The 11,549-nt window shown below is 47.1% G+C and overlaps 1 protein-coding gene across 4 annotated transcripts in view; it reads left to right on the top strand.

Moving 5' to 3' along the window:
• The window catches only part of Auts2 (AUTS2, activator of transcription and developmental regulator), a 321,552-nt gene that overhangs the window by 141,565 nt on the left and 168,438 nt on the right, over window positions 1–11,549 (top strand). The window contains exon 1 of one of the 4 annotated variants that reach the window (XM_023714330.1): window positions 3,280–3,360. The exons of the other annotated variants lie outside the window; for them this stretch is intronic. The gene's annotated coding sequence lies outside the window, so the exon portion shown is untranslated. Of the gene's footprint in view, window positions 1–3,279; window positions 3,361–11,549 lie in introns of those variants that run through there. 4 annotated transcript variants of the gene reach the window in all.

The raw sequence follows: 11,549 nt of genomic DNA, 5'->3' as shown, positions 1-11,549 counted from the left end.
TTATTATATATAGGTATATTTTTTATACCCAGGGCATAGATACTCGGGTTCTTAGAGCCAAACTGAGCATGGGTATAGTTCATGTTGCCACTTACATTTATGTACATTTGGACAGATTAGTTACATACTTACCATTTGCTTCCCCAGCTATGACATACAAGAATAGTTATAAGGATGCTCTGAGGCACTAACACAAAGTACAACAAAGTACTTCAGACTAATACCTCCTAATAAGCAGGAAGCACTCAGTAGTCTGAGTTGGTAAGGTTCCTTTCTTCTTTCACCATGTTCTGTTAAATGTGAGAACATAGTGTCTAAAAATCAAAGAACTATGCCTGGCATGGGGCACTTATCTGTAACCCCAGCTACTTGGGAAGCTGAAGCAAGAAAATCACAAATTCCCGGCAAACTTCAGCAATTTAATGAGACCCTGTCTGTGGAACACACACATACACACACACACACACACACACACACACACACAGCACACATACAACTTTCAGAGGGTGCTGGCACTGTAGTATGGTGGTGAACACCCTAAATTCAGTGGTCAACACTGAAGACAGTAAGAATCAAAAACTATGATTCAACGTCAGAGGAAACCTCTGCCTGAGGCCAGCGCCTCATCGCAGCCTTCCTCTTTCACTCCCTGATCCTTGGTTACATATTCCAGGGAGAGCAGACACAACTCAGGCCTGCATCGCAGTGACCTTCTGGGTCAGAGGACCTGCCTCACCATGGCACGGAAGTTCCTAATCTAGGAATTATGAAATCAGATGCCATTCACTACCTGTTTCTTCATTCCTGGAGATTATGAAGGGCCAGCAAACCCTGTATATTTTTGTTAATGCTTTATTTTTCTCCCCCAAACATGATGTGCTGTTTAGTTTTTACAACATTTGGGACAGTGTGTGAGGGACTGACTCCTCCTTGCCTGTGTGGATGGGAAGGCTGAGTCCTCTTGAGGGGCTGAGTGCGGGTCTGATGCGCCATGCTGTGACTTGCTCCCTTCAGCTTTGTGATCTCTCTGCAGTAATGCTGTCCATTTGAACAGCTCCTCGGATGGAGTCCACAGAGAGATAACAAGGCATCGTGGAACATTCTAGAACACAGACACTATTCTGCCCAAGACAAAACAGCATGGGTTGCAGAGGCCTTTGATTCTGTGCCAAGTGTTGAGATGATAGGAGGATGAATCAGGCCAGTAAACCTCAAAGTTAGAGGACAAAAAGAATCCACTACCCCAGTTCTGCACACCTCTGGTCAGAATACCCCAGCCAGGCTCAGGTTATGGCTGAGGGATGGCTCTTGCTTACCTGGACCCTGCCTAGCCTTTGCTTTTTCCCCCTCATGTGACTGTGGAAATTAGGTCTTTATAGTAGTGGTTCTCAAACGAGTATATACAGGAGTCACCCGGAAGGCTTATTCTTAAAAATGCAGACTGCTGGGCTCTAATTCTAGAATTGCTCATTCAGTAGGACTGGAGTTGGGTCCAAGTACTTGCATTTCTAACAAGTTCCTAGATGCTGCTGTTCCCAAGATCATACTTGGAGGACCTTGGATTTGACAAGAATAGTTAGCAGGCTCACTGCCTGGCTCATGGGAGGGACAGATGCTGAGCCCCGCACATTCTGTCCCAAATACAGGGCAACCAGGTCAGGGCCCCTTCTTGAGGCTGTACATTTAGGGACCACAGAGAGGCTTAGCAGCTCGCAGGCCTGGGGCCTGAGGAGAGAGCTCCACAGCCTGCTGCTTCTCTATGCCCTGCACAAGGAGTGGACTGGGAGTTGGGAGGGATGAGTATGTTGTCTTCAATAAAGGGTAATGTAGCTAGAGCCCCCAGATGGAGTGGGCTGTAAGAACTCTTACTAGTGCTTTGTGGCAGGGAAGCAGCCCCGCCTCTTGTAGGGGCTGGGCATTATTTGCAAGTGTCGTTCACAACCATTTATTTCTGGCTCTTCAAGAATTCTTCTTAGTCCACATAGCTCCTTTCTAAAGGCACACTGGGGCACTGTAGCTGAAACCTGGACAGCAGACGCTAAGGCTGCAAGCCCACTCTGCCACTCTCGCAGAAAAGGGCATCATGCTCTCTGCTGTGCTGATCTCGCAGGTCTCAGCGTATGCGGATGGCACCAACGGCCTTCTCAGGCATGCTGTGCCTCCCACCAGGCAGGCGCGGCAGGCCCAGTGGCAGAGCTCTCAAGCGCCCCCAGCAGCCTCAGCCCTCTTTAGAGAGTCCAGGAGTGAGGCCACCAGAAGCCCTGCCCTGGCCTGCCTCCACTTGCCTCTAGAGCCACTGCCTCCTTCCAGCTGCTTTCCTCCTGTGGCGGGGAGATGGCACTTGGTTCTTAGCATCCTCTGGCTGCTAATAGCTTGAGCCCACTGTCACCTGGAAGACCCAGAGAGTGTGACCTCGAAAACCCCAAACAACAGAGAGCATTTCTTGCAAACCACCCATCTGGATGGGTGGGTGGGGCGCTGTGTGATTCCACACCCTCTTTTTTTTTTTTTTTTTTTTTTACTGGGGATCAAACTTAGGACTTTGTGTTTGCTGGGCAGGCAGTTAATGCCACTGAGCTATCTCTCCAGCCCTACAATCTCCCTTTCAAGCCCCCCCAGCCCTAGGGCCCCTGCACAGTCTCGGCACCTGTCCCTCCCCGGCGGGGGTGGGGGAGCGGAGCAGAAGCCGCGCTCTGCCTGCGCTTTCCGCCACCGCGCCACAGCCAATCCGCTGGTGCACTGCGGGTGACCTCCCACGGGCCGGGAATAAATTGTCAAGTTTCCCCACCGCGGTGTCTTTGCTAGCCAGGGCCACAGGATTCTGGGCTAATTAGGAAGAACGTGATGAGGAGCAAGGCGGGCGGGGACGCCCTGCGGGCAGAGCTCGGGCAGAAGCAGCCGGCGCGCAGCTCCGGGACCTGGACGGAGACAGCCGCGAGTCTCCGCGGGTAGAAGCTCGCTTCTTTGAGCTGGGAAGCTTTCCGGAGCCAGGTGCGGGCGGACGCAAGTTTTCTGGGGATCCGTGGCCTTGATATACTGGGCTCGGCTTCATCGCTGCAGGTGGAGTCACCTCTGGTCTGGGGACGTCGGGCTTGGCTGACCCCGCCAGGGTGTCCCCAGGCTGCCACCCTCAGACCCCTGTTTCAGATCTCCGGCGGCCAAGATGCAGGAGGTGCCAAGCCTCCTCCGTGCCGCGGACCTACACCAGAAGACCTGAACTGCCCCTTGGGTGGAGACTCTGAACTTCGTCTTCTGGAAACCCAGAGGCCACATCGGTAGGGTGGTTTTGTTTTGCGTTCCCTTCTCCTGGGCTTTGGCTTTGGAATTGTCTGGCTACCTGGATACGCCTTGCCTTTGTGGGTAAGTCTCCCGGATTGCGGCTGCAGTAAGGGAGCCCCAGGCATCACTAAACCGGAATCGCCTGCTTGCCTGCAGAAGAGAACTCAACTCCTGGTCCGCGAGGTTCCTTGAGGCCGAGAGGGTGATCAGGTCCACCTTTCCTCTGAAGGAGAGAAATATCATTTCATGGCAGGGTTTTCTTTAAGCACATTGTGTGATAGGATTGGCAATTACTAACCAGGAAAATGAGTAGCAATTAGGAGTTCAGTAATAAATGGAAGTCTATTGTCCTAATTGAGTGGAATTACTGACGGGTAATGGCAACACTGAATTCTTCGGTTTAATTAAGAGTTTATATAATTATAGAGCACTTTTTATTTCTTGGGGGAGCTGTGGGGTAGGAATTAAATAACCAGTGTGATGGTTAAGAAACCCATTTAATGGATAACTAACCAGTAGGTTGAAATAAATATGGGTGACTTGGTGAAGGAATGCTAGATGAATTCCTAATACAAAGGCTATGCTGGCTTGGGCCAGGCTAGACGTTTTTCACCCCTAATTCCTGCTTGATCAAATCTGAATAGTGTGGAAGTTACGAGGCAGGCAGACTCTGAAACTACATGCTGACCTTGGGGTCCACCAAAGACCCAAAGGCCCAGTGGCCTCCTGCAGTGGTGTTCTAACTCTGATCTGTGCTTTTATGGCTATGATTTCTGTCTCCAGGAATAGAAAGGGAGTCATCAGAGAGTTTTTTTGCTGCTAGAGTTTCTGTCTCAAAAATCTCGTGGTGCAGCTGTTAGGCTGTAAGTGCCGCTCAGTGAAGGGGATGGGCAGGCTTTGCCAAAGCTACTCAGCCCCGAAGCTGAGCAAAAGTGTAGGTGTGCAGTTTTCTTGGGACCAGCCTGTAATTATGAAGATGTTATCTTCCTCTTCGGTGGTGTATTGTTTCCTTTACTATTATGTTCTCAAGAAATTGTTCCCCTCGTGGGAAGCAATGAAGCTGGAAAGAAATACCTGCTTAGAGGATAATTTACTTGTATTTTTGGTGTCGGTTGCTGGGGAATCTTTTTAACCCTGCTTCCAGATGCATGCGTTTGTTTTCCTAAGACACTCTGGCAGGTTGGGAAATCTCTAGGTTTTGAGTACACTTGTAAATAATTAGCACTTGTGGTACTAATAGTTACGCTGCTCTGTACTGGACTTCTTTCTTTGCTTACACAAGGTCTGGATTTTCAACAGGATGATCCAGGCTCCCTCCTCCTGAGGCATACAGGTCACAAGCAGGTTCAGGGAACCACTGAAGTTGCACATCACTCCAAAAGAGACCGCAAGTGGTAGTGAGAGAGCAGGGCATCTTTACTACTGCGTGGGTTTTGGAAGTTTGTACGGCACGTTGGAAACTTGTTCAAACACTCTGTGTGTGAGTGCAAAACAAGGAGGGAAAGATCCTCGCTGGGTGTTTGCCTCCTGTCGTGAGCCCTTCCGGGTGCTTTGCAGGTAACCAAGGTCCAGAGCATGGAATTTACTTGACACTGTGCCATTGTTAGGGTCCAGAACTTTAAGGACTTAACTACTTTGTTTTTTCATTTTTCCTCAACCACATTTTATCCTTACTATCATGAAAATTGAGTAAAACTGTAGAAAACTCTTCTTCCAGGCACATGCCTTCTCCACACAGGCTTATGTTAGTGGTCACCTATTTCTTCTCTGGTTTGTGTTCTCCCCAAAGGGCAGTGCACACCCACTTCTTTCGTTTTTTGTTTTGTTTTGTTTTTTTTTTAGACTTGGAATCAATCAAACTCACAACCGTGAGCTCACCAGGCCGGCGCTGTGCCACTGAGCTATATGCCGACCCTCCTTCTATTCTTTGTGAATTGTAGAACAGACAGATGATTGAATACACGACATGCCTGGAAACTTAAGACCTATCCCACTCCAGAATGACAAATGGCCAAGTTTCCTAGCTCTGAAGATCACAACATCATATTGCCCATCTCCCCTGAAGTGTTCACAGATTCCTCTCACACCTTACCGCTAGCTGTTCAGTAGATAAATGACTTAAGAAGCAGAGCGGGGCATGCTGCCCTCTCAGAAAGGCTGCGCTAATCTCTCCCTAACGTCCAGCCTACCCCAAGGTTATCTTTTTGACCAGTGGCATTGGGTGGGATGATACGGATGCTCCCTCCCCTGATAACATCTTGAAAACTGCTACCAGATTCCTTTTCTCTTTTTAAAACCTGCTGAGTTGCCACCTACGTATTTATCTAAAATCAGTCCAAACAGAAAAAACTAGAGACAGGTTTGAGAGCTCCTTGTAAATTAGGAATAACTTTAAGTCAAAGCCAGATTTCTATACCAGATAAAATGGTCCAACTTGGAACAAGATGCAGACTGGACCTGGATGCTTTTAGAATGTACCATTCTTAGGGCAAAAGCTAAAAAAAAAAAAAAGAAGAAAGAAAAGATGCTGCTCACCACCCCTCTCTTTACCATTTTTAAAAGCTTCTTCCCTGCTTGCTCTTAGGCTGCCTGCATGGCTGGGTAGTTGGTATCAGTCTCCACTTATCTGCCAATTGCACAAGGCAGGTTACTTGCTCCTGCCCAAGTACATCCCTGCAGCCATACTGTAGCAATAGAACACAAAGTAATGCTCAGGCTGCATTCACCACCTGTCCAAGGGGATTCGCTGCTGGAAGTACCTGAAAATCCTAGGCTGGACACCCTCACCTGTAACCCAGTTCCATGCCCTGGATCTCAAGGACAGAGTCATATCAACCCCTTTAAATGACCTACTAAATGGTATCCTTTTCCCTTTACATTCGCCCTAATGGCTCATGGAGTCTTCCCATGTGGACTCGGAGTAGTCCCTCAAGGTTATCTAAGCTCCTGCCGCTCAGCGTGGGCCGGATCAGCAGCTCTGGAGTCACCCAGATATCATTAGAAATGCCAAACTCAGATCTGTGCTCTCATTTGTAGGATCAGAATCTGCACTGTAATAGGCTCCCCCCAGACGACTGGGACGCAGTATGATAGGTTGGGTTCTCCAGTGATACTGATCTGAAATAGAAATTGGTAAGCAGAATATTTATTAAGTCATGCTGCTAGCATCAGTGCCTGTGAGCGAAAGAAGAATGAGTAGGAATGGGTAGAGGAAGACATCAAGCTGGAATACAGGCCTACTGACACAGTGGTCACTAACCAGAGCTAGATTCACCTTCAGAATTGTCCCATGTTGGGCAGAGATAGCCAAGCCTCAGAATTCCCTGCTGATAGCACCACTAGCACCTGAGCAACAAGCCTTTCATCAGGCGGTACCTAGTGGTGCACCGCAGTGTCCACCACAGGGATTGCTGTTGGGGGCAGAGCCACTCTAGGCCAGTGGATCTCAAAATGTGGCTCCAGCCCAATAGGACGTGCTCCATGGAGCACTTATTAGAGATGCAAACTGCAGAGCCTCGCCCCAGACCAGCTGGACCAGAATGCACGGGACAGGGCCAGCAACCTATGTTTTATCAAGTTCTCTGGTGACTCCTGTGTGCCCTAGTTGAAGAACCACTGCTCTAAAGTAAATTTTTTTCTGGTCTGTTTGGCTTTTCAATGCCAGAGTTATTGAAATATAATGCACATTCTGTATCAGTACTGAAATTTTGCCTACTTTAAGTGCACAGTGATTTTTAGAGTATCCACAGATTGTAGGACCATGACCACTAATTACTGAAAAATTTTGTGGACCCCCGAAAGAAATCCATTAGTCACACTCCACACACCCTTTCCAAAATCTGGGAACCAGCAGTATGCTTTCTGTCTTTATGGATTTTCTTCTTCTTGACATTTTATTTCACAGAGATGGAATAATATAGGAAGTAGCTTTTGTAGCCCTTTCCTTAATGTTTTCAAAATTTATCTGAGTTGTAATATGCATCCTTGCTCCAGTTTTAAGAGGGTTGCACAAAGTTGTGGACTAATGTTCCATGAAGCACTCTTGTTTTTCTGGGGTGCACATGCCTATGAAAGAGCTACTCACAGCCTCAAGACTTTGTTCAAGACTTTGCCCCTTACCATCCTCAGTAAGGTGAAGCAACTCACCTGTTTTCTCCTCTGGATAAACATCACTTGCCTGTGTATTTATCAGAATGCTTATAAAGATTGATTATAGTGCTCTATGAGCAAGTACTCAGAGCAATGAGATTTGCTTTATAGCACAGGTTGGAAAAAAGTTTGCAAGCATCCATAATAGTCTCTGATTCCTTATTAGCAGATCACAAGGTAGCAATGCCAGGTTTCTCCAGCCTCCCAGGGCAGGTAAATCTCTCAAGGTACCTAAGACATTAAGGGAATCCCCAGGGCTTACAGGTAGCCTCCCTTTATAGGTAGCAACACATCTTAAGTATGACATATTGGGACAAAAGAGTTTCAAAACAAGAGTTGTTGAAAAGCCACTTGCCACACTCACCTAGTGAGGGCCACTGTGCCTGTTCCGAGACCAGCTACTTCACACTGACCGTCAAACAGCGTGACCGCTGATCCTGGCAGGGGAGGAAACCAAAGCTCCAAGCAGTGACTTGGCTAGCGGCGTGGGCTGCAGTGTGGCACAGCCAGGACCTTACCCCTGCTCTGTTGACATCCGGCCAAGTGTCTTCATCTAGCAGCTTTCCTTTACAGGTTGTGAAGGATTAATGATAGGATGTTTTGGTTCTTGGTCTATAAGTGGCTCCTCCCTGGGATGCATAGGTCTCATGATACCTTGCACTTGTGTTTGTTTGGCGTAGCAGCTGCGTATGTTCCATTGGAGTAATATATTCCGAGTGCGATGAGGTCACCCTGACTCTCATAGAGGAAAAGTGCTGTAAAAGTACACAGAGAGGTTGAAGTGTTAGGATATTTATGGAGTGTACTTACATTCTCAGTTTCTTCCAGAAGCCCTTGTATTTAGCTGGGTAATAGAGTAGTATTTGGGTCACTCTTGAATATACTCAACACAAACCAGTGACACTACAGAGTTCAAAAAGCAGGCCAGGACATTTGTGTACTGAATAACCCACAGAGTGGATCTGTTTTCTCTCCTCTGTCTCCAGCCATGCTTTGTCACACACACCCTGTCTTGGGTAAGGATGTGTCCTAAAAGTTGTGTGTCAGTCAGGGTTAAGTCCTTTGTGTCCTATTTTAAATTCATAAAGAGGACATTCTCAGGAAAAGCAAATCCTCCAGGAAAGCGAAGAACTGTGCTGTGAAACAAATTATTCCACTTCTAAGCATCCATTTATTTTTCAAATCAGGATTTTCTGCACCTTTGTTTTGAAACTATTATATCAACACATGCTATTTCTGCTGCTTTTGTTTGGCTGTGAAAGCATAACACAGGTGTTAGAAGTGTCAGGGTGGACAATAACACTTTACCCCACTAGGCCATTTTCCTTTATGGTATTCTAAGCAGACAGGAGCAGCAACCTGCAAGTTTCTGGGTTTTGTTTTGTTTTGAGCACTGAGAATTGAACCCAGGGCCCTTGCACTAAGCTACATACCCAGCCCTCCCCCTTTTTAAATCTCTAGGTTCTCTAGCCTGGGCTCAAACTTGTGGTCCTTCTGCCTGAGTCTTCCTGAGTCCTGGGGTTTCAGGCCTGTGCCACCACACCTAGTTCTCGATGTCCTGTCAATTAACTTCTTTACCCAGTATGTGCACACTGAGTACTTGGTCACTTTAGGCTGATGATCCTGCTTGATTAAACTCTGGATAGGGCCTATGATGGTAAGCTTTCTATTTCTGAGACAAACTACTTAGTACCCAACATTTTTAAAGGAGGAGAGATTTCTTATGGCTCGGGTCTTCAGCAGTTCCAGTGCATGGTCAGCTGGTGCCAAGGAGGAAGGGCACAGAGGAGGACAGCTTTCCACTCATGGCATCCAAGAAGCAAAGTGAGCATAGACAAACCAGTGAGCAAGGAGCCAGAGAGCCTCCAGGGCCACACCTCCAAGACCCACTCAGATGCAGAAGTACACTCCACTGATCTACGCGTCTCTCAAGCCATTCAAGTTGGCAATCAAGATTCACTGTCCCCAAATCACATCTTCGAGCAGGCTTCACTTGACCAGATTAACACACTAGGGAAGTGCTTCAGCTGGAAGATGCCCCTAGCAAAGGCCTAGCAGCATCTCAGGTTCAGCGCCTGGGCCTCTGCGGTATGCCCTCCTGTATGCAGCCAGTGCTGCCGCTACCAACCAGTCCTTAGAAATGCCAAGCAAGGCTTTGGGGACATGGAGGGGAAAGTGCTGTCAGTGTGAGAAAGTGTTCCACACTCTCATTCCCTGTTTACCAAGTAACACACAGATAAGCCGCTGGCCCTGAATGAAGGGCCCACAAATACTAGTTCTCTTGACAAGAAAAGAGAGAGTGAAAGCACAAGAGAGAAGACACCTAATTGTTAGGGAGATGATTCTGCCAATAATTAAAATTGCTACTGTCTTCTTTTAATGAAAAAATGTGCATTTAGTGATGGCCCGCCTTCCCAGTTCCACTGAAACAGAAACAATAATAGCTAATATTTATTGAGCGATAGTAGACAGGTGTTTCAGCACTTTGATATTTTCTCTCAGAAAAATGCTGTGGGATGGACATGATATAGCCACATTAAAGCATGGTGAGGTGATTTTGTCAGAGTTGGCACCTGGGTCTCTAGCACAGTGATTGAAAATGTGCCTGGTATGCAGTTGGCATATGCAGTTCCATGGCACAGTCTGTGTGTGGTAGGACTCACCAAACCCCATGGTAGACACTGGCTGAACAGATGAATCACTGGATCTCTTAGGGCAGTGTCATTCCTTTTGGATGGCCATTTTAGACGCTTATTCCTCTCCATAGAAGATTATTACTACTTTATGTTTTGGGGACAAAATCTTTCAGTGTGTTCAGAGCTAGCCTTGAACTCCCAGCCATCCTCCAGCACATGATTGGAGGTTGCCAGCATGTGTCACAATTCCTTGCTCTGTTGCTTGCCGAGAGAATGGAAACTTGCATGAGTATGCTTGGCTCAGTCTTGTTCTCTGCCACAGGCTGGTGACGGGCAGAGGTGGGACGAGAGGTGCACGGGTGCCTGTTCAGGGGGACCCTGGACTTGTGCCTGCCCTAGCTTCTGCGTCCCTTGCTGTGGTCGTATAAGGCACAAATTCGACTTGGCTCTGCATCAACTGTTGTACAGTAGTGGTCCCCACCAAATTTGAATTCATGATTTTGAAAATGGAAATTTGCACAAATTGAAAGTAGAAATTTTCTTGTTCTTTGATAGATGTCTCCTGCTCCTAGGTCCTCCTGTGGAATCTGCCTGTTGCCTGGCATGGAATTAGCTAATAGCAGAGTCTGGAGAGAACCAAAGAGCATACTGCCTACTCTGCTTCTCCTCACCCCTGTGTCGCAGGAAAGCTGTGGCCCAGGAGAGAGAAGTGAGCCTCCTGTGTCATAGGAGAGGTTGGTGACAGTCCTCACCACTGAGGGTGGAGCTGAAACTTGGGGTGCCTCCCCCCACATGGCATCTGCTGTAAGGGAGACCAGAAATCCAAATTTCCAGTCCCTTATTGCCCCCCAAATGGAAAATCTGTTATGAAGGAACCTGTTTAATTATTTCCATTTTTAAAGGCTTGCATAAAAACCAGACTTCTACAATGTGAGCCAGGTTGCCCGAGGATGCTGAGGGATCCTGTATTGAGTACTTTTAATTTTTTCTTTTAATGCAAATCCATTAAGTAGGCAAATGGTCTACAGGGTATCTTAAGGGCTCCTCCTGCTCTACAAGTCTCTATCTTCAACACATGTGAAGAATTCAATATAACATTTTCCATTTTTCACTAAGGCTAAACTTATCGGCAATGACATATCCACTTTAAACCATCATAAAAGTGCTTTTTCCCTTGAGCTGAGCTCAGTGTTACATCCCATGGAAATGCTGGAAAGTCATTTCCTGTTTTGGGGTCTTGACATTGGATAACCACCTATTGCTAAATAGGATGGATTGAAATAACAGCCTAAAAACTAGGCCTTCATGTTCAGTCTGAGTATGCTGACAGATGCTAGAGTAGATCACTTACATGGAAGAGGTGTCTAAAACATGTCCACTGTAATCAAATCATGTTTACTAGAGATCCTCCTGGTACTATGCATTAGAAGTAACAAGTTCTCTCTCTCTCTCTCTCTCTCTCTCTCTCTCTCTCTCTCTCTCTCT

This window comes from Octodon degus, unplaced genomic scaffold, assembly GCF_000260255.1.
Source record: "Octodon degus isolate 3935 unplaced genomic scaffold, OctDeg1.0 scaffold00035, whole genome shotgun sequence".
Taxonomy (NCBI): Eukaryota; Metazoa; Chordata; class Mammalia; order Rodentia; family Octodontidae; genus Octodon; species Octodon degus.
Note: the sequence above shows the minus strand (reverse complement) of the source record. Positions and strands in the feature narration are given on the sequence as shown.